This window comes from Etheostoma spectabile, chromosome 7 (assembly GCF_008692095.1).
Source record: "Etheostoma spectabile isolate EspeVRDwgs_2016 chromosome 7, UIUC_Espe_1.0, whole genome shotgun sequence".
Classification (NCBI taxonomy): domain Eukaryota; kingdom Metazoa; phylum Chordata; class Actinopteri; order Perciformes; family Percidae; genus Etheostoma; species Etheostoma spectabile.
The window spans coordinates 17446287-17457668 of record NC_045739.1 but is presented as its reverse complement, the minus strand read 5'-3'; positions in this window follow the sequence as shown (position 1 = coordinate 17457668).

Genomic DNA, 11382 nt, shown 5'->3' with positions numbered 1-11382 from the left:
TTTAGCAACTCGTCGCAGTGGAAAAGACAAAGGAGGAAGGGTGCGCCTGTCCTATATCTCCTGGGTGACATCGATGTGACTCCCTGGAGTTTCCGTGAGTCTTGTCCAATGGGAGGAGGGTTTAACATTCAGATGAGACAAAGAGACAGAGATTGAATTCAATTCAATTCAATTTTATTTATATAGCAGTTATCTCACTGCACTTTTCATAAAAGAGCAGGTCTATACTGTTCTCTGTGATGTTAGTTACAGAAACCCAACAATTCCCACCAAGAGCAAGCACTGGGCGACAGAGGCAAGGAAAAACTTCCTTTTAAGAGCCAGCAACCTCAAGCAGAACAATGGCTCAGGGTGGGCGGTCATCTGCCTCGACCGGTTTGGGGGGACAAAGTCAGCAATAAAAAGATAAAGTCTAGAGTGTTTGACACCTTTTTGCCTTGTCCAGACAAAGTGTCTTTGTGTCTCTGTTCGGCCTTTCCTTTGTTTAAGGAGCCACGATGGTTGGGTTCCAACACAAACTTGAGGGGATCAAATAGGACTGCAGACCTCAATAACCAGGTGGCAGTAACTCAGTCCATAGGGAGCTGGAGAGGTGTCCTGGGCACTGCTGAGGTGCTCTTGAGCAGACCCCTCACTCTGACATTTGTGCATGTATAGGACCTGAGCAGGTGTATGCATTTCAGCCCTGCGTGTAGTGTGTTCTAACAACAGAGTGAAAAAAAACCTGTAATATCCCCACTGGGGATCAATAAAAAGTATAAAATTAAATTACTCAGCAACTACAGTATTGGATCGATTGGATTATATAGAACTGAGGATGAATACCACTGACTTTGGTAATATACCACCACCAGCAGGTAAAGGTTTTCAGTAATCCTATTTATAACTTCAACATCTACATTAAGTTTTGAATTTGTGGGTAGCAACAACCACCATTGCTGACTGGATGAATTAAACAAATCTACACCGAAACATCAATTCCATTCCATTACACACAGCACAAACAGCCATCAAACGCACTTCAGTGCTTCATTTGTCACATTAAACAATGTTTTCTTTTTAGCAGTCTTTCTTCTCCAACATATCCAACATTTTGATTCCAAACTTGTTCTGTAGAAATGCATGATAAGTGTCTAATGTAATTGATATACAGTACATTTTAACGACCTGATCACAACCCCAAGAATTTCTTTCCCTGTACATTACTGGACTGAGGTGGGCCTTTTCCTTCTTGCTCTAGGCCATTTTCAGCAGTCTTGTCCATGAGGCATGGTGGGAAATGCCAGCCAATGACATTCAGCTCAGTAAAGGGTACATCAGTCCATCTGCTTTGCGGTTCGCAGCTGTCTGACCACTTACCAAACCCTGTCTGGGCATCATTACCTTATGTTTGCCGTCCATCTGACAACTAGCCCTTATGTGAGACAAATACAAAGGGAGCCCTGAGGTCATCCAGGATGGGAAGTACTAGAGAGAAAAAGGACAACTGTAATGTTACTGTGTGCCACGCTCACTGCTACCGCACTACTGTGGCGATGTGTCCTTTCTTTCCATATAGTCATCAATACATACAGCATGACATTAAAGCCATGACCAAAGGCTTTTCATAATTCCTTGTCTTTTTTTCCCTTTAGGGATGATCAAATGCCATGATCATGCAAACGGAACACACGCATCCATCTTAAAGTTTGCAGATATTTGGTTGCCAATTAGCAAATGGTAAAATCTAACTCACACACCCCGCCACAGCAAAGGCATTCAGCAGAAGTGAATCTCCAATCAGCAAAGTGCCAGGGTACACCCTGGTGTTTTACATTAACAAGAAAAACTAAAGCAATGTGTAAGTAAGGGAAGAAATAAATCACTTAAATCACCTGTCTTGAAACCTTAATTTATTGCAGAATGTGGAATGGGAAGGTGGTGGCAACAGTGTGGCAGCGGGGCTGTCTGAGTGAGCTTTACAAGCCTCTCAATAAACATATGAATAATTTTGGGGGAGTCGTTAGAAGCCGCCTTCTCTCTTGATCTTAAATCGATGCATTGAGGATAGATTAAATGCCGCCGAGAGGGGAATGAGTAAGAGGAGAAGGAAGTAGCTGAACTGAGGCCATATTACAAGGTGATTAAAACAAGTGTCTCTGTGAATTGCTACACTGGGAGGCTGGCGAACAATAAGGAACAGGGGTGTAAAAGAAAAAGGCAGGAGGCTATCTTTTAGCCCTGATTTGTTGAGGGAGCTCTTTTTTTCAGCTTTCAGCTATTACATTTTTGTATTTGCAAAGACTCTGGTAAAAAGTGTTCTACATACTGGTGGACTCATGCGTCAGCACAATCGGGACTCTAACTAGTTCCTTTAAACATAATATTCAAATACTTTTTAGGCGTTTATCCAAATGTTTCAGCCCCTTGAGAAATAGTACACACAGCTTAGTGATGAGTGAAGGGAGTGTTAATGTAAAACTGTGCCTTAAAGCTATATTGTGTAATTTCTCCCGCCCCCATGAGGAATTATAAGTAATGACAACAAAACTGTTGGCGCGTCCACTGGATACAAGCCCACCATGACACCCTCTGCTCCACGCAGTTGCTAGTAGCCAAGGGAGACATAGAGGATTAAAAAACATGATGGACTCTTCAGAAGAGGTAATTCTCTTCACTCAAGCTTCTGTGTGGGAAAGTCACCGGACGCCACAATCTTCTGAACATAGCCATACTGAGAAATACAGAGAGAGTTGTGCTTTTATGCCTGTAAACTGTATGTACTCAGGCTTAACCGTAACAAGTTTCTATTAAGTGCTGTCATTGTTCCGTCAGGATTCTGATGCTCTGTATTGAGCGGAAGTACGTTTGGCTCCCGCTTTACACTGGATTAAACTAATCTGATTTGAGCCTGTGATGAATTTTATTGGATTTGTGCAGCAATGCCACAACCCGCTGAGGCATTGGAGTATTAAAGAGGAAAATAGGTGTGGAGATGAGGGGCTAGACGATATCAAACAAATAACACAGCCTTAAATGCTCCCCTTAAAAATCCAGAATGACTGAATGTGCATTAAATCTGCATTTACATACAACAGAACGGGGGGCATTAAAACAGAAAAAGCTAATAATTATGTTCGTACAGCAAAATCCTTTGAATTGCAGATGAAAGCAAGTAAAACCTATTAACTGCCTCATAATATGCTAGTGGCACACAAGCTCTTATCAAAACACACTATTATCCAGCCCCTAGCAGACAATAGTGGTATGGTGTGGCCGGATATGTTACAAGGATGATTGCTGCTTTTGCTTCGAGGGTCCTGTTCTTTCCAAATGTCATATTTGCGTAGCTTGAGTAGAGAAAAGAAAAGTTCATAGCCAGAGTGTTCTTAATCCATTGGCTGACATTTTTTTTATTGCTCAGCAGCAAAGTGATTTACACCATCCCGGTAGTGCAGCCTGAGGAGTAATACCATCAATTTGCCCTAATTCTGTTTCAGTGACAAACCTCTTACCCTGAATAAACCCAGTCCCTCTGATCACCTCACTGCTTAAGTGGCCAGCAGTAAAGAGTGTAGCTATGTAGCACAAAGCTCAGTGTCTCAAAGTGGCATCATTGTGTATGAAAACAATTTTTGAAGTCACAATACTGTCAAAACCTGAACAATCCCACCAAGCAGACACACCAATGTTTGGTATCCCTGGTAGAATGGATGTCCACAACTAAGAAATCTTGGAATTTGATATGCCCATGCCGACTTAAAAACTGAGGTTTAAAGTTCTAAAATTCTGGACCTCAGAAACCGCAGACAACAACTGGGCAAACTCCGACTGTTGATGAAGACAATGTGATGTGAAAGAAAGTTCTGGAACCGCTACTACATGGACTTTGTGGTGAGATTGTTTGCTCCAAGTTACTTTTCAAATTTAACCTGATTCAAGATATCTTTTGACCAATAAAAATGTCAATGGCGGGTGAGCCAGTAGAAAGTCACAAGAAACACTTACAGAAATAGGAAGATGACAGGTTAACAAAGTCCTCAGCCTCAAACCAGGGCTGATGCTGTTCAGGCTGTTCTTAGTCACTGTTTGTACTTGTACCTACGAAAAGGAATGCACTGGACATTCGTAGGATAATGCAATAAAAAGTGTGCATAACTTTTTGTGAGATATCACACAAACCGTTGTTAGAATACTATGTTTAATGTCTGTGTTTAAGAATGTCTATGTTTAAGGATGCCCCAGTACTTTTTATTTTTATTTTTACATACAAATTGTTTCAGTGCAGCTTTAAAGGTCAATTTCTAAGATGTGCAACTACTTCCTTCAGCGACTTCTTAAAGCTCTAGTAGCTACAAATGTATTTTTCTAATGTTGGTTGTGTCTATCTATAGTTTCGAGCATTATCTGTAACTTAAAGCCATTCCTTTGATGGCTTTCCTCACAGAGCGCCAACAACTGACATTCTGTGGTCTGTCCACTTCTACTTCCTCCCTCTCTCTCCATATATATCTCATCCCACTTAATACCAAAGCCAACCATGTGTGGTATTGGCTGTGCTGGCTTTCCAATGGCCACGATCCATCTACTGCACTCCAACAGCATTTTTATTTACCAATAGTCAGGAAACTGATTATTCTGGCCCAACTTTTCTTACAAGATGATAGCATTTGTCTACAGGGGCGGGGGAGTGGCTTGAAATAAATCAAATTACCCTGGTGGTCATGCTCTGTCTTTCAATATAAAGGTGAGGAGCTTGTCTTCCTGACCAATGTTCTGCCTTGCCAAATTTTCTAGAAAAAAAAAAGCCAAGATGCCTGAGCCACTGCTGTACTTTATTGAAGAAAAGAATATGTCTTTCTAATATTCTGTTTGGTCTTACTTTCTTAACAAGGTGCACAAAGGAAGTCAAGCTCAAGCTCCCAATAGAGGCTGCCATTTAACTGTGTGCTTAGAAGTGTTTCAGATTCCTCCAGGTAACAGGATCAATTAAATGAAAGGCCCTTCTGTCTGTGCTGAATTTGCTCCGGGCATCCAGACTGCAGCTTTAAGATACTGTGCAGACAGTGCTCTTCCCTCCAGGCTTTTATCCATTGTCTTTAACGTTTTCAGTTGTTCCAAGAGTTGTTTTTTTTCGCTGAGACATGGGGAAAAATGCGCTGCACATGTGTGACCTGGGAAAACGGAACAAGGTATTCCTCTGTATTTCCTTAGCGCTATCAACAAATCAATTATAGCATTCTTTCCTCCGCGGCACAGTTTCTACTCTTAAAATATGCTCTGTGTATGCCTCTTTTCTGTCAGTGTTATGCTTGTTTCCATAGCAATGACTCCCGTGCTCCCACACTCGCTACTTCCAGGTAGGTACTGCCGGGGTGACAATGCTTCACTGAAGAATTTCTCATCATTACAGCTCCTCTGCTAGACTAAAGAGATATATATTTTAGCAACATGTCAATTGTCCTTGAGTGTGCTCCGATTAAATTTCATTGATATCTTATTGAAAGACTCAGGCGTTAACATTTGACAAACCACAGTTAAGCTAAATAAAAAGAGTTGAAGAAGAGGGATGTTTTTGTTTTGTTTTTTAAATCTACACATGATAAAAAATCAGGGGGAAATGAGAAAGATCTAATCAAGCACAGCATAACAATATGTTTCCATGAATAGTAATGATTTTGTGTCGTGATTGTGTCATCTCAAATTATTTCATTCTTATGACACAGATTTTAATATATGCTTTACCACTGGACTTTTTGGCATCCTCTGGGTTTGGAGAATACAGTTTAGCAAGAATTTAGCCCCCCACTGCGAACACAAATTGAACATTTCGTCAAGGTCAGCTCCCACACATTTCACATCACTGCACCCCCTTCCACCAGCTCTGCTGACGTTACTCAAATTCTAACTGAGTTATCTGGCTGCCTTTGTATGATTCAACAAAATGACAAAATATACGAGGCAGCGCAGAGCTGGAGCAGTAGAGACGTGCTGCTACATATAAAAGCCTCAAAAGCCATGCATTACAACAATAAGCTCTCTTTAGGGCTTCTTTATTTTTTTTTGGACAATCATTTTTAGTTATGCAGGAAAAATCCTTGCAGCCATAATGCAGAGGGATAAGGGCCGTGCAGAAAGTCAATTAGCAAATCGAGCTTGATTTAATGTTACCGCCACCATCTAATCATGCAAAACACTCGAGCGCTGTGGTGATTTATCATATGCCAATCTTTCCCACTTCCAGCAAGGACCGCACAGTGTGTGAAATGGATCAAGTCACTTTGTTGTTTCATTTCTTTGCTTATTCCAAGCATATGTCTGTGACCATCCATAGATGCCAAATGAAAGAACCCCAGTCGGTTTTCGTTGGAGAGCATATGCTTGTGGCTCAAAGACAAAAATTGTTATGCTCCATTTCACAGTTTCCTCAACCTCAACTTTTCCCTTTCCATGTTTTTTTTGCACTCATTATTATAAGCTAAATTCTGAGGAGCCACCTTGCTAAAAACTGTGCCTGCATCATCAAATTTGCAACTCAAAGGTGTCAGCCTGAACTTGGTTGCCTCTCTGGTTGAGAGGTGGAAAATGTGTGTGATACCACAGCTGTGTAATAGCACACGTGATAGTGGAACGCTAGTAGTAGTAGTGTATCAAGTGTGTGTGTGTGTTTGTGTGTGTGTGGTGGGGGGGGGAGGAGATACAAAATAAGAGCATATCCAGCTTGTTGGGGAGTATCACAACTCTGGATAGCAGGAGATCAATGAAGGTGGTTCATCCAGACACTCTAATGGCTGCCCTGCTCACTCACAGAAATAATGCCATGGAAATCAGCCTAAATGGAGGCAGACAACTGATAACATTTTATATGAAAGTTACAAATAAGTGGCAGACCTAATTTTCTGCTTGAAATTTGTGCCTGTAATCGGAAATTATTACAATTTGTAACAATAATCACTCATCTTTCTTCATTATAACTGTGTAAAATGAACTGCATGGATTTTTTTTTTACATTATTGGGCTACTACAGCAAATTTATATTGCACTTGCTTAGAGATGAAAAAAGATTTAAAAAAAAAGAATGGTCAAACTTAATGCATCAGAGGCTGACATATTGTGACACTTAGTCCTTAGTGTGGGTCAAAGACGTACGTGGGAAGAATGAGGTGGCTAAGCCAGTGTTATTATGGTTGCAATGGTGTTGCGCTATGCTTACTGCAAAAAAAAAAAGAAAGTTGCTGATTTTCAACCGAGCAAAGCGTGTCATCAGGCAGACTTTTGCCAGCGGGTAAATGGGGACTTAAAGTGCTCATGTTATGGTAATTTTCAGGTTCATAATTATATTAAGAGGTTGTACCTGAATAGGTTTACATGGTTAGATTTTCAAAAAACATCATATTTTTGTTGTGCTGCAGCTCCTCTTTTCAACCTGTGTGTTGAGCTCTGTTTTAGCTGCAGAGTGAAGCATCACACTTTTGGTCCATCTTTGATTGGGTTTGCACATTTGCAGTAGCAAGCTATTAAGTTGACTGTGCATCTCCCCTTTTGCTGTGGACTGTGAGACCGGTGTAACACATGGCAATCACTGGAAGATCACACACAAACAGACAGTACCACTGTAGACACTACTCATAACTAGTGAACATATGTTTACTTATTATTATCAACTTTTCATGATGAATCTTCTCCTTGTGTCCACTCTTCTGCTTTTCCTTCTCTCGCTTCTCCTCATCTGTGCGTTGTACTTTTTTTTTTTCCCAGACACTGCTGTACCATACCTGTCCACCACAGATTCACCTGACTGCACTTGTCATCAGCCAACTCCCTGCACAGCTGTTCATCGTTTGCTTGTTAGTTACTCAGCAGATCCAGAGACAGTCTCCCACAAATGCTCTGGCCTGATTGTCTGTGTTGTGTAACTAATGCAACACTTGAGCTATTCCTGTTTATCATATCAGACTGCCTGCCGGTCATCCTGCATCTTGTTTGCCCTATTACATTCCACTAAAATAGTTTTATATGATATATTATATTTTTTTTATATGATTTCACAAGACAAATAAATTGATTGATTTATTGACTCCCTATCATAACCCATGTATAACTAGCGAGTAAAGAGCTAAAACATTTAAACAATTGTATATACATTGTAAGGTATGTAATATTAGGAACCCTTCCCACACACACACACACACACACACACACACACACACACACACACACACACACACACACACACACACACACACACACACACACACACACACACAGTGTTTTTATGTTATCCACTGACACCCCACCCATGCCTCCTGGTTTTTGTGTTTTTAGGTTCACAAATATGAATCTAAGACAGATCAAAAAAGAACAAACATTGTACCGGGCTAGCTCACTATTTCAGTGGTCAGTGCATAGTGCTGAGCGCCATTTTCTTTTGAACTTGTCAAGTAACCAAGACAAACAGTTCAATGTCCATTCTACTCTCATTCTGTTTTTATGGGGCTGGCATAAATTCATGTCCGCAAGACAAATAACTCTGCCCGTGCCCTGTCAGCTATTAAAGACAAAAGGCTAAATAATTATAATTTTTTTAAATTAAATTAGGACACAGTAAATGCTAACATAAAGAGAAAATACATCTAACAACATGTATTGTTTTCACTTTATTTCCTTTCTCTCTGATTTGTTTTAGTTTGGGTATTTTAAATCTTTCATATAAGAGTCAGTACCGGTCAACAATAGCGTGGCTCCTGTGTAGAGAATACAGTTTTAGGTGTATTTAATTTGACAGTGTAAACAAAGAGGGAGCTGCCTCTTGATTTGTACTCAGGACTGTAGATATACATTAAAACTTATGAGTGAATAGGAGCCAAGAGTCATTGCTTAAAGGGAGTATAAGAAGAAAAATATTCAACATGAAGTAGTCTCCCTGAATAGACCATCAGTAAGCTCCATTTAGTCTCTCTTACAGAGTGAGTGAGTGGGCAGTAGATGATGCCGTTAATGCCTCCTGTCAGTTTATGTAAAACTGGAACTTCTGCCTTCATGTCCAAGCACTTGGAAGCTGCTTTCATGTTAAATATCCTTATTTTCTAATTAGCTGTTATGCTAACAGACAACTCATTGGATGAAAAAGTGGACTAAACAGAGTTAGCTCTGTTCAGTTAAATTTCCTCAGTCATGGCAGTAAACCATGATTACCAAACTGGCACAAGGTCTCCATTTTGTAGGGCTCAACTCCCCATTAATAACCAAGGATGAAGACAACCAGGACAGAATGCTTGCATCTATAAATACTTCAGCCATCTACCTGATTCCTACAGTAACAGCCCAATGTTAAAGGTTTAAAATATGTACTAACATAAAAACAATTTTTATTAAGAGTTTCTTACATTCTGTACAAATGCCATGTGTTGAAAGAAAAACACGATCCCTAGAAAGGTAGACTGTTCATCGCAGCTGCCACTAAAATGTTCATCCAAATTATGTTGCCATAGTAACACATCAGCTTTCTCAGTTACATTTTTTGGTGCATGAGATATAATGATTATGTCAGATTTCATGACATGCTGTATGGTTGCCATGGTAAATACCACGAGTGTAGTCATCTGTTTATCAATTAACGTTAAGTACTGTTTTAGCCTATAACAAGCCTCATGTAAACAATGCCTGCTGCATTGTCCCCCTTAAACACTAAAGGTATGCAACTCAATACAAATCAAAAAGAGGCCATTATTCAGTGTGACACTTCCCACAAAATAATATAGTAAATCAAATTAAATGGAAACCCAGAAAGGTCATCTGTTACACTTGCACCAACTTTCTCTCTTGATGTATTTGTTTTAATCAGCACTTTGGAGAAATCGGGTGGTAAGCGAAAATCTCTAAGGAATTATACAAGCCAACCCCCACTAGAAACACACAATAGACCCACAACAAACTGTAAAGCTCACCTGTTTCTACAAATACAGTAGCTGAAAAATACATCCTCAAAGAATACATTATTGTCGGTCTGAATCTAAACTCCCACCCACAGGCGACAGGGACCTGGGCATTACCAACCAAAACAATGTGAGTATCTTACTAAGAGGAAATAGCACCTTCTCTTTCTTTTTTACATAAAAAGTTGAACTTGTAAGCCACAAATAGAAACCCCTCTTCAATTCTCTCAGGGCTGTTGCTGCAACAGCCTTCGTCAGCTTATGGTGGCTAATGTTGGCTGATTTTAGGTAGATATCCCAATGTCGAATTGACTATGACTGTATTCTATTAGCATTCATCCCATCATTCACAGCTATATAGGCATAGCCGTCTACAAGGCCAAAGGAAACTCTCCTGTTGTAAATGTTCACATTTGATCTAAATCATTTTCTACTCTAATGAATTTAGAAACGTTTTACTGAAGTAACAGTTCATATACATGAATAGGATGGTTTTTGTCTTTCAACCCCTGGTTCTACACACTTTGAGATTATAAAAGTGTAAGTACAGCTTTCTTTTGTTGTGTAAAAAGTTACTTACAGAAACACAAAGACTCCCATGATAGTAACTATTGTCCTCACATTATCTTTGGGCTTTAGGGAGATATGTCTGCCAGCCTATTCTGATTGACACTACTTTACCCACCATTAGCGCGAACTTGAAACTAACAAATACCCATATTGCAGACTTTGCAAAATATTTTGAATGTGCTTGTGATTTAAGTTTGAAATTGCCACCAGCAATGACTTTAAAATCTTATAAACCTGAGTCAGTGCTTAACTTGCTGCATGTAGTTATTTATTGTATGCCTCTTGTTGGAACTATATGGGTCTTTTGTTTTGAGAAGAGTAACATGTATTAAAACACAGGTTGACCTGTCCATAATATGTAAATTCCCTCTTAAAAGCATGAGAGTGATATCATAAATGTGTAGCTAAACAAGTGCATACACAAACAGTGTAGATAGCTCCTGTGTAATCAAGCAAAGGCAAAACTAAAAAGCTGCCAAATTCAGCAGCTAAAGGGCCATACAGTATAGTAAGACGAAAAAAGATGCAGAAAAAAAAGATGCAGCTTTAAAGCACCTTTAAGACAGTAAACCCCAAGCAACAACACTCTTACCCTGAAATTAAAATAAGCACACTAAAATACAATTAAAAATTAAATAATATTATAAAATAAAAATAGCATTGCTAAAAAATATTACCAACCTGACAATAGATGAAAACGACAATTAATATTTAGCTTATCTGACACATGCGCATCATATTGATGGTATTTTATGTGTGCTGCCCATATAAATAAATAAATAAAACTTATCATAGGTGTAAATGTATCGATTAATATTATCATATCATATTATATCCAAATGTTCCCTGTAACATCAAAGCCTGTGGGCATTTCAAGGCAAGGCAGCTTTATTTGTAT